The sequence below is a fragment of the Dermochelys coriacea genome, chromosome 10 (assembly GCF_009764565.3).
Source record: "Dermochelys coriacea isolate rDerCor1 chromosome 10, rDerCor1.pri.v4, whole genome shotgun sequence".
In the NCBI taxonomy this organism is placed as follows: Eukaryota; Metazoa; Chordata; order Testudines; family Dermochelyidae; genus Dermochelys; species Dermochelys coriacea.
In genome coordinates this window covers 68825204-68838096 of record NC_050077.1, presented here as the reverse complement: position 1 = coordinate 68838096, position 12893 = coordinate 68825204, and the positions used below count along the sequence as shown (strand labels likewise).

The 12893-nt window shown below is 38.6% G+C and overlaps 1 long non-coding RNA gene across 1 annotated transcript in view; it reads right to left on the bottom strand.

The window, feature by feature from the left end:
• Window positions 1-567: 567 nt before the first annotated feature.
• LOC122456112 overlaps window positions 568-12893 on the bottom strand; it is a 131045-nt gene continuing 118719 nt past the window's right edge. The window contains exons 2-3 of the long non-coding RNA XR_006274791.1: window positions 8074-8128; window positions 568-861 (exon numbers count right to left, since the gene is read on the bottom strand). This is a non-coding gene — a long non-coding RNA (uncharacterized LOC122456112). The remainder of the gene's footprint in view (window positions 862-8073; window positions 8129-12893) is intronic.

The window sequence follows — 12893 nt, the reverse complement described above, 5'->3', positions numbered from 1 at the left end:
ATTCTAGATATCGTCAGACTTCTTTTTTCCAAGGCCTGGATTGAATTTTTATGTTATGAGTGAGTGAAAACCTGACACTGTACAATTCCGTGTTTAAAAAAAAATGTACATATGGTCAAATACTAAATGCCAAAGCAGAAAATCAAAAAGTAAATAGCTTAAAATAAGACTAAGTCTTCCAAGTACATCAATGGTCTATATTCGGAGCACAATCCTAAGTAGTAGGAGTTTGCTTCAAAAAAAAAATGAAGTGAAAACAAAGCAGAGTGCCTACATACCCAGGCAACAGAGGGCTTGGTAACTGTGATTCTTAGGGACCCCCAGTGCTAGTTGGGGCACTGTTGTCATATTTACCCAAAAAGGTGGCATGTTGTATATCATTGGAAAACTAATGACTCCCTGATTATGAATATTCCTGTGTGATGTATGTATGATAAACCCACAAAGGACTTTATAGATATATTTGGAAATATAGCTGTACAATGTGTTTAAACCAGGCATATCAGTGGGAATTCATAAACAGGTTCTCCAGTCAAAGCGAAGAGGCCAGCACCTCAAATAGCTGTGGCCAAATTCAGTGGGCTATTCATTTGTATTGGTGGTTGCAGGAAGAGATCATTTGCATTGTGAAAATCACTGGCAGCGGAGAAATCAGCATGGAGTCTACACCAGACAACATGGCATCTACGCCCAGCAGGAAAAAGGAACTTTATCTGGGGATACATTTCAGAAGAATACATTTCAAAGGTTGACTGGACTGTAAAGAGGGGGCACGAACCCCTGAGTTATCCTCCACCTGAGGAGTCAAAGCAGCCCTGTGCTTTGAGCTCCATATGTTGGGTCTTGACCTGGTCAGCCATGCTGAAAAGATCATGTGAGAAACACTTATTTGAACAAGACACTAATTTGTTAAAGCAGCGTTTAGTCTTAGAAGATCATTTTTACTTTGGTTGCCTTGTAACCCTTTCTATCTTTACTCCTTATACTTGGTATCATTTAAACCTATGACTTGTTTAGCAAACTTGTTTTTCTTTTACTATAAACCAATTCACTGCGGTGATTGAAATAAGAGTGTTTGTCAAACCCCAATTAAATGAATGAGCTGCAATGTATTGTCTTTTTAAAGGAGCAATGAACTTAACGGGAGAAACTGGAGTTTTGGAGAAATTCAGGAGCGGGAGGGTGTTGGGGGTCACTTTGCAAAACAAACTCACACACACTGCGTGGTGGAAGCCAGAGTTACCTGTATGCTTGTATGCGGTCTGTTGGCGTCAGGACCGTGAGCCACTGCAACACAGCATTTAAGACACCCAGAGTTGCAGGACAGATAGTGACACAACCCTTTACTGGTCTGAGCTGAACCCCAAAGCGTCAGATTAACTGAAAGGCATTTGGCACTTATTTGTAGAAACCACCACATTTAGGGTCTCTCTTCAGAGTCTTTGGTGTGACTGTAGAGATGCCCACCTCTGGGATATTTTATACTCTGCCCACACTGGTGTCCTTTTGGTACCTGAGCTGCCATTCCATGTTATCCATTTTAAAAACTGCACTTGTATAAAATCCAAATCTCACATCTCAGAATATATTTTTTTTAAAAAAAATCACACCATTTTACTCTCAAACCCCTCCCCCCAACCAAATCCATCCCATATGGTGGATACTTTAACTTGATATAGATATTTGATTATGCATGTTGCTTAGAAATATCCCCCCGAGCAAAAACCACGTTTTTGTAAAATGCAATTCAGGCAGTAATCACCACTCCAGAGCCTTCCCTTCCACTCCCAATCTTTCTATGAGAACTGACTCTCCCCATCCCCAGGAATATTATCTTCTCTTGTCTTCAGAGTAAGAATGAGTAAGTTTAGCTTCAGCCTTAGGCAAAGAGTTGGTGATTAATTCTGGCAGTTCTAAGCCAAATTTCTCACACAAAAGTTATGTAACAATTGACAAAATGGTTCTGTTTTTACCCGCTGTTGGATTGATTTATGGATGAGCTAGACCTTAATGAGTCACTATCTAAAAATCACAAAGCTTATAAATGGCACCAGCAAACTGGTAGAGCCAATAGAGTCTTTCCATTGCATTCAGTAGGCTTCATATCAGACCCATGATCTCCAGAATGGTTTACAGCATTTACAAATTCTTTTAGTAATTAGTAGGTGCTTTAATCTCCATCAACCAAGAAGATAGCAGAGTTCATAATTCACAGGAGTCTGAAGGACTCAGAGCTAGAAACAGCTACAGTTCATGGCAGTGACTCCACATCCTGGCACAGCTAGTGTGTGACTTAATTTACACGCTCTTGGTTCACAAGCACCTCTGGCTTCCCAGCAAGTCTTGTAAATTGTGAGCCCTGAAATAAAAGCTGCATGAAGATGATAAAACCTGCTCTGTGGCGTAGTAGTAGCCCAGCTGGTAAGCACTGTGAGCCACCTCTCTCTCATACTCCAGACTTACAAGTGGTCACAAATTGTGCCAGAGGTGCTTGTAGGTAAATATCATGAACCCATGGCTATTTCTTTTACAGGACACAGTTGTACATGATTTTTCCAAATGGTTTTATACACACACTCACACACACACACACACACACACACACACACACACCTCATTTCAGATTACAGTATTCCATCAAAATACCTAAATAGAAGGCTAGATCCTCAGCCTTCACTGTGCTTAGTACAGCCAAGGGGGTGATCAAAAGTGGCATTAGGGCCACCTTTGCAGCTCCCTGATCTTGGAGGCAGTCAGATTAAGCCCAAGGCACAACTTCAGCAGCCTCAGGGCTGCTCTAATTCCTGTCTCCCTGCAACAGACCCCCAAGCATCTAGCTGAAGTGAAAGGGCATTCTGGTTTCTGAATACACCCGTTTGCCTTGGTCATACCCCCATCACTCCCACTCTCCCTACAGACATGAGAAGGATGACATACTAGGAGAATCCACAGGTAGCTGGTAATTCTAGTTTTCCAACTGCTTTGAAAAGCAGCTGAAGGCAAAGGAGGAAGAGGATCTATATGTATTTAGCAGGATATGTCAGACGTTCTATTTTACGTTTTCTTTGGTTATAACATCATGTTTGCAACTATCCTTGATCGTGCAAAGACCTATATTATTTCTCACTTCTAAATAATGTTTATATTTTACTTTGTATTCAAGATGCATTATATTTATGTATTGAAGAGTTAATGTTAATATACTTACAATCATTGCATTTATAATCCGGTAGTTCAGTACATGATATAAATTTTCATTTTTCATCTTATGATCCAGGTATTTAGAATGTGTCCAGTAATTCAAGTATGATAGAAGTCTGAACAATCCAGGTATGTAGAACTACCACATCATATTTGCTGACATAAAACCCCTCAACTATTGGAACTTCGCTCCAAGGATTTAAATCCCCCTATAGAGATAACACAAAGACTAGAGAGAGCTCATCCGTATTTCTAGCCACCTGGGCAGTAACCTTCTCCAGTTAAAGCCATTCCCCTCCTTCAGTCCCCCATCTAACCCAGGTGTTTTCCTCAGCTTCTGGAAGGGAGGGAGAGGTTTGTAACTGCCTCATAACCCAAGTAGGGCTGTCAAGCAATTAAAAAAAATTAACCGCGATTAATCACACTGTTAAACAACAACAACAGAATAGCATTTAAATATTTTGGATTTTTCTACATTTTCAAATATATTGATTTGAATTATAACAGAATACAAAGTGTACAATGCTCACTTTATTTTTATTACAAATATTTGCACTGTAAAAAAAAAGAAATAGTATTTTTCAATTCACCTAATAAAAGTACTGTAGTGCAATCTCTTTATCATGAAAGTTGAACTTACAAATGCAGAATTATGTACAAAAAATAACTGCTCTCAAAAACAAAACAATGCAAAACTTTAGAGCCTACCAGTCCACTCAGTGCTATTTCTTGTTCAGCCAATCGCTCAGACAAACAATTTTGTTTATATTTGCAGGAGAAAATGCTGCCCGCCTCTTGTTCACAACGTCACCTGAAAGTGAAAATAGGTGTTCGCCTGGCACTGTTGTAGCTGGCATCGCAAGATATTTACATGCCAGATGCGTTAAAGATTCAGATGTCCCTTCATGCTTCAACCACCATTCCGGAGGACAATGCTGATGACGGGTTCTGCTCAATAACAATCCAAAGTATTGTGGACTGACGCATGTTCATGATCATCATCTGAGTCAGATGCCACCAGCAGAAAGGTTAATTTTCTTTTTTGGTGGTTCAGGTTCTGTAGTTTCTGCATCAGAGCGTTGCTCTTTTTAAACTTCTGAAAGCATGTTCCACACCTCAATCCCTTTCAGACTTTGGATGGCACTTCAGATTCTGTCGAGTGCTGTAGCTATCTCACATTTGCATGTTCTTTGCATTTTGTCAAATCTGCAGCAAAAGTGTTCTTAAAATGAACAACATGTGCTGGGTCATCATCCAAGGCTGCTATAACATGAAATATATGGCAGAATGCGGGTAAAACAGAGCCGGAGACATACAGTTCTCCCCCAAGAAGTTCAGTCACAAATTTAATTAACACTTTTTTTTAATGAGTGTCACCAGCATGGAAGCATGTCCTCTGGAATGGTGGCCGAAGCATGAAGGGGCATACTAATATTAGCATATCTGGCATGTAAATACCTTGCAATGCCGGCTACAAAGTGCCATTGTAAATAAGAAGAGGGCAGCATTATGTCCCATAGATGCCAACAAACCGGTTTGTCTTAGCGATTGGCTGAACAAGAAGTAGGACTCAGTGGACTTGTAGGCTCTAAAGTTTTGCATTGTTTTGTTTTGAGTGCAGTTATGTAACAAAAAAAATCTACATTTGTAAGTTGCCCTTTTCATGATAAAGAGATTGCACTACAGTACTTGTGTAAGGTGAATTGAAAAATACTATTTCTTTTGTTTATCATTTTTACAGTGAAAATATTTGTAATAAAAATATAAAGTGAGCAGTGTACATTTTGTATTCTGTGTTGTAATTGAAATCAATACATTTGAAAATGTAGAAAAACATCCAGAAATATTTAATAAATGTCAGTTGGCATTCTATTGTTTAACAGTCCGATTAAATTTTTTTTAATCATGATTAATCGTGATTTATTATTTTTTAGTTAATCACACATGTTAACAGCAATTAATCGACAGCCCTAATCCCAAGCAAAAAATTTCATGCTGTTGTCTTTTATTCCTGTGCTGAGAATATGACCTGCCTTTGACAAGACTTAAATATGATTGACAACTCTGATAAACACTTAGCTGTCTTATAATTAAATTAATACTCATACAAGCCTCTTCTGAGAGCTCTCATGAAATAAAAGAAAATCAATAGTAATATAGATCCTTTGTGGGCTCCACGTCAGTTACACAGAGTAGAAACTTTCCTTACAAACACGCCCCAAAGGTGAAAATGTAACAATGTCTTCTTGGGAGCTAAGAGAGCAAAGTTGTTATTGATACTGTGATATTGCCTTAACGTAGGATACATCTACAATACTAGGGATGAGCAAACCCCCAAAGGTTCAGAGGTTTGGATAAGTCTTCATACAAAACTTTAGAAGTCTTCTCCAAATCCAATCCTTCTCCTTTCCAAGCTGAGGAAGTGAGGTTAACTTATCCCATACTTACACATTTTGGGAGGTGGTGGTGGGGGAGAGAGATCTTCTTCTTTGCATAGATATATTATGTGTGAGGGGATAGAGTGGGGAGTATCAGACATGCACATGCTCTGTGGCTATAGGGAGAGCCTGGGGAAGCACATTATCCCCACTGGACCCAGTAAGAACTTGGCAAAAAGGTAACAGACCCTTGCTGTGTTACCTCTTCATGCCCCCCTCTGCACCATGCTACCTGCATTTCTATGGGTCCTGAAAGCAGCCAGAAGTGCAAGGCTCCCAGAGAGGTATACTACCAAGGAACCGGAAACAGCCACAAGAAATCTTGGAGCCAGCACAAAGGCACCGGGCATCAGCCTGGATGGCACTAGCTTTGCAGTCTCTTGAAATATGCATGAGGTCTGGGGGCCAGAGTCACTGTTTCTTACTTGAGAGGAAGAGTGGGTAAGACCCTCCACATTTGCAGGAAACTCCAGAAGGCTCCCCTATCGCAGAATTTTCCTCCTTCCACAAGCTTTACCACATTCTTCTTCTAACCTCACTCTTTCCTGTCCCAACTCCCATGAACTAATCCTCTGCTTCCTCCGTGACTGATCTCTGTCTTACATCCAGTTGTTTTCATCCCACTTTCATTTTTCCCCTCCTGATCCCCAAAACAGCCCCCTCTTTAATCTTCAGAAAGGCCCCTTTTCTCTGCTTTTGTTGATATCACAAAGGGTGCATTGCAGATTTGCAGCAGGTCTGGAAGTCTCTGCTAGGTCAACCACTGTTTATATACTCATGTTCCAGAGTTTCCCTGACTCAAATAGCAGAGAAGCTCCTGCATCTAAAAAATCTAAAGGCAGCAGTGAGTGAAAGTCTGCTAAACCTGGTCAGACCTTACAGTGGATTTTACAGACACATCTGTCTCAGGTTCTCACGGACATGTCTGCATGGGGAAGTTTATCTGCAAATTATTGTGATCAGTATACCACTGTAGTTATACCAGTGTAACTCCCTGTGTAGACACATTTATTTGGAATTGCAGTGGCCTTTATTCATTTAAGTTTATGCCTCTTTGAAGTTTCAAGCTGGTGTTTAAGCTTTTAGGTAGGCTGGGTCTTTTTCCCCCCAGATAGTTAACCCTTATTAGCTGGATTGGGTATAAAATTATTTGGTCATTATTGATATTTTCATCTGTAATCCATGTAAAGGGCTAACGCCAGCATTGCCTGCCTTATAGATATAGAGCTAAAACGTATAAACATGCTGTGCTTCTTCCCATTATTTCCCAGATGCATTTTCATTTTGGTTCAGAAAGACTATCAAATGACCTGTTTTTGCTGCAGTTGGGGCATCAGTGTGGAACAAAGCAATCCCAAAGAGGATGGGAATTTGAACTAGAAGATAATTGTTAATTGGCATTAGATGGGTCATTTGATAACCACCAACACTAATAAAAGCCATCCAAACTTGCCAATTGTGCCTTTCAGTATGCCTTGCCAGAATATTGTGCGATACCCACTGTTAATTATTGGTTTGGATATGTTTCCCTAAAGCCTTTTTGAGGCTATTGACTGAATATCATGTTATTTTTATTTGCTAACAATAAATAAAGCAGAATATATTTTGCCTTGCAGAGATTTTATACATGCCTGCTATGAAGAATAAGGATGTTACAGTTACATGAAATACCTGCAACAAAATTCTACAATGCCTGCATAAATTAAGCCTATAGTACATCTGCTAAATACTGATTATGACATGATCTTCAGTGTACTGACACTTCTGGGTGGGAAAACAAGTTGGCACAAATACAAGCTTCTCTGCAGTTGGGGCCTGCCTATGCCAAAACCTGCTTCTAAATCAAGCAGTGAGCTGGGAATCTTAAATAAATAAAAGATTGCAAGGCTCCTGCTTCTCTTACAGTACATGGGACAGTTGCAAAGTTTCATTACAAACATAAAAAGTTCTGTCTTGCAAACACAGGAGCATAACAAGAAGTTAAGTGGTATTTGATCAACTTATTTGCTACCTTTGTTCGAGTGATTTGTCAGATAAGAAGGCTCCCTTTCCTGTCTGATGCTAAAGCATTTGTTAACAAACGCCATTCATCTGTGGGAAAAATAAGTCGCTCTGGGCTACATTTGTTACCATTACATCAGGAGGGTGTTCCTATGATTTTGAATCACCACAAACTTTTTATACCAATATAAAAAAAATCTCTGGTTTAATTTTTGTGAATTTCATAACAAAATTTACTGAGTAAAAGTATGTTCTGTTGATTAAATGTAAAGCATACACAAATGCTGAAGTTACACACTTATCTCCAGCGTTACCTTTATTTTTTCACATGGTGACTGTAGAATAAACATCATGTATTCAGTATACTAGCTGCACAATCTTAAAACCAAGAGTAAACTGAATTGTGAGTGATGAGGTGTAAAATAGTTTTTACCTAAATTTGTATAACCACATGCCCTTTGCATCTTCAGATTTTATCCATTATAAACCTGGTAAGAGAGAATATAAATGAAGTCATCATATAAATAATTACCATCTCCATTGTGTCTTGTATCAATCTCTGTAAATAAGAGACAGAATTCCAGGCTGCAAACAACTGACAATTTTTAGATGACTCACTCGAGTACCTCTTTGCTATGCATAATGTGAACTAGACAGTACTTTTAAAGCACAATTGATAAACTATTTGCCATAATTTCATAATCTCACTGATGTGACACTTGCATACTAAATCATTTTATAGAAGTCAAAGCTTAAGTGCCAACCAACATGATAAATGATTTGGCTGAAAGAGAAAAGGACTAAACCCACACAGTAAGTATACATGTAAAAATAAGTTTTCATCCTTCAAAGTACAATATAAAATACAAACCTCTGAAAGCAAAATTGTATCTACAGTATGTACACATGGAAGTTGTCTGGCTAGTTGTATGTGTGCCACTCCCTCTACTGGATAGAATTAGAATTTCATGAATGTGTGTCATAGGCCCTATACTGCAAAGGCCTATGAATTTGGAGCAGGAAAATATGAGTTCTGTTTCCCACCATTGCCAAGTGATACTTAATGGCAATGGCATGCAACATTTTAGCCATATACAACTAAATATTTGTTAAAAAGAAAAGGAGTACTTGTGGCACCTTAGAGACTAACAAATTTATTAGAGCATAAGCTTTCGTGAGCTACAGCTCACTTCATCGGATGCATTTGGTGGAAAAAACAGAGGAGAGATTTATATACACACACACAGAGAATTTGTTAGTCTCTAAGGTGCCACAAGTACTCCTTTTCTTTTTGTGAATACAGACTAACACGGCTGCTACTCTGAAACCTAAATATTTGTTAAGATTGTTACAATATTTATTCAGGGCATATAGGCAACAAACTGCTATTTGTGAAGAAAATTCATCAGCTTTTGGTGGAAGATTTTTTAAATACCTTTTAAGCTACTTTGAATTTACACCACATGGAGGTTAGATGGAAAGTTTAAACCCACTCCTGCCAGAAACTCTTGTAGTGATTTATCACAACTGACTTACACACCTTTTTTCTGTTTTCCAGCCCTTGTTCAATCTTGTGTTGAATGCTGTATATCTAATCATAATCCTGCTGTTATCACAGCTGTTATATGCATTATTTTTGATGACTCAGACAGCTGTCCCAAGATTGCCCTAGATCCCTGCCAGCCTTTTCAATTGCATTATACAATCAATTAAACTTTCCTGACCCTATTTCTCTCTAGATAAAATTCAGACGTTGGCACTTCAAGAAGCAAATCCTGTGTGTAAATTGGCTCTAATGACAGCTATAGTCATATGCAAATGGAACATTATCAGACATTAAAATGTCCAGGAGCACTAGCTTGATGGATGCAGTCAAGAAAAATTAACTAGAAAATGCATACTCCAGTTACTTCCCACAGTATGTAATACAATTAGAAGAAGGCAAAGGGAAACTCACACTAGAAACTGACTCTCTCCTGCCGTGCCTATTCCCATCATCTGTTATTATTGTTGAGAATCTTCACATTGTATCCCAATTAAGCAAATCTCTCAGAATTAATAAGGGTTCACCTTCTTTATCATCACATCTTTAATGTTTGGAATTGAAAACATTGGCACTTCATGCTGTACACGAGTGAGAGTCGTTAGCATCATAATAATAAAATGGGCTTGCCAAAAAATGATGACAAGTGAGCTTTATTGCAAGGGTGTCTCGTTTGGAGGATTTAGCTCAATTCAATGCAATGACAACAGTTGTCAGCCACTGATACCGAACATAATCTATTAAAATGACAACATATTGACTTTTCAGAGCACTAAGCCATTATTTGGGCATGTTTGGAATACAGATGATTTTGCCACTGTTTGTTGGCTCAAATAATGAACATTTAAAAATGCTCATTTTCTTTGATGTTCTTGACCAAGTAATTTGCATCAATTTTCAGTCCATTTGCAACAGGGCAAATGTTTACATTTTCATAAATCTCCGTGACCAAACTACCAAATTCCAAGTCCTTGCAGACCAACTCTTAAGTCACTTGGGGAGAAAGTGCAAACATTCCATGATTCAGTATGTTCTAATTCCGGAAGTCTTAACATAAGTTCACCATTAAACCACATGTTTTCAGGACATCTAATAGCCACATGCTCTTCTGCTTCATAACACACAGAGAGAGATTAATTTATCTGGGAAAAATCTTAATTTTGTTTCCTGGCCCACAGACCAGCTGGGTAAAGGGGCAGGGGAAAGGGGAATAATAATCATGACTGAAATAATTATCTAATAATCATGACTGAAAATCTACCGCAAAGAGTAATGGACACAATCTAGATCTCAGGTTAAATATGGGGATCCCCTCTACCTCCACAAACCACCCAGGATACCAGACTTCCATGGCTCTCCCACCAGCAACTATAAGCATATCCCCTTCTCAGAGGGCATCATCAAGCATGCTGGAGAAGTTGTGGTTTTTGAGCTGTCACTGATAAATCAGAAAGAGTACATGCCACATAGGGAATATCTCACACTCCACAATTTTAGCATCATAGAATTTACAGTGGGCTGCGTGGCCTCCCTCCCATGGTAAAAGCTTTGGGGGGCGTTTAGGGTGATTTTCTTTTGTTTAGGAATTACTGTGGTCATGTGCATCTGTTCCAGTTTTGCCTCCATCTTGCCCACTCTCCAGCCATCCCCTTTCCTATCCCTGCAAACATGGATCCCTGGACCAGCAGAGAAGTCTCCACAGGGTCTAAGGGAAGGGAGGACAACAGCCTAGAGATGGCCGACCCCTATTCCACTTGAGATGGAATCTGTGAATTTATTTGAGGGCCACTCACACAGTGTAATAATAAAAATTTATCTGGGACCAGAGATGTGGAGGAGGTGAGGAAAGCCCATCATCTCTTTCCTTTTACCCCTTTTAGTATAGAACACCACTTGCACATGCTTACTACAGAGAAGATGGTGGCACCTATGAGCTGTGAGGAAACATACTGCTTATCTGCTGCAGGCAGCATCTCATCAGATTGGTTCCCCTATAGAAGGAGAGGAGCACAAGACTCCATATACCATTAACTCCTGCAGGTCATTCTTACTCCCAGTTTTCAATTTATAAGGGGGATTTTAGCATTTAAAGCTAGTTTTCTCTTTTCTATATTGGGTCTGTCAAATCTTCACTTGACTAAGACACAAGTTAAGCATAGAAAAGGAGTTTGGCCTCTTTTGGGGACAGGCACACACTTAAGAAGAATCCCCTGCCATTTTGTTATTTATATCATTACCAGTCTGTTGGCAATATTACAATAGAACTGGAAGTTACACAAATATTTCTTCAGGCTTTCCCCCATTTCCTGAGAAACTGATCTTGTATAATACAGACAGAGGCCATTTTAATTTCAGGCCAGTTCCTTGTGTTCAGTGAAGAAGTTCCAGTGACTGGACCCATTACAATGTTATCCGAGAAGCCTTAGTAACCTCTTGAAGTTGAATGAATGTTCATTCAAAATATAAGACTTCAGTCCCTTCTGTAAACAACTAAAATTGAAAGGCAATGGCAGACATGAACTATATTATAGTTTCAGTGAATGCTGTGTGTTCTCTGGTTGACTGTACTGTATTTTTTGGTGTAGCTGTATGAAACATACACACACTGCTTATTTGACAGACATTGTTTCTGCAGGCTACTTGAAACTGTAACTTTGGTTAAACTGAAAAGAAAGAAAGAAAGAAAGAAAGGAAAAGAAAGAAAAAGAAAGAAAGAAAGAAAGAAAGAAAGAAAGAAAGAAAGAAGAAAGAAGAGAAAAAAGAAAAAAGAAAGAAAGAAAAAAAAGAAAAAAAAAGAAAGAAAAGAGAGAAAAGAAAAGAAAAGAAAGAAAGAAAAAAGAAAGAAAGAAAGAGGCATAACCTCCTTCTGTATAAAATACAGCATTGTTAATTGACCCAAAATTTCTGTGCCACAGGCAGGATTATAATCATAAAGAACACAACCAAACAGAATAAGATGTATGGGAAAAATCTTTCCTAGTACACCAGTATCAAACAACATATACAACATGTGCAATTATGGCATGAGTTTAGCTAAACTAAAAACATAAAGCAGCGTCCCTTTCCCACCACCAAACAGCTGTTTTGGTGTGTATTCAGTCAAATAGTAATCCTGTCCCTGTTTTCTATGTTTATTGTACTTGGCAACAACAACATGGTGTCCTAGATGAAGACAGACATAACCAAACAAGCACTGGCAACTTACGCTCACTTTCATTTTTTAAATGAGTAAAAATGGTTTAGAGAGAGAGTTCAGCAATAATTCAAAAATGATGCAAGTTATGGCTTGTCTTCACTACTGGATAAATTGGCACCACTGCAATTGATGCAGCTGCATTGATTTAGTGGGTCTGGTGAAGACTTGATAAGTCAACATCGACATAGCATGCTATAGACAAAATATATCAACTTAAATTGCATAACATAACTTGTGTAACTTAGATCAACTTACCTAGTTAGTGTAGACCTGGCCTTAGATTCCCTTGTGCTCACTTCAACCTCAATCTACCTAGTGCTTGAGCATGTGTTTAACATCTTAGTCCCCTCAACACATGGGCCGGGCAGATGAAGGTAGGGTCTAAATAAATTTAAGAAGGTTTGTCTACATTAGCTCAAGTGGAGTTTAACTTAAGCTACTTTATGCATTATTTCTGAATTTGGTCATTACTATTAATATAATTGATTCTAAATGTGAACTAGAAACAAAAATC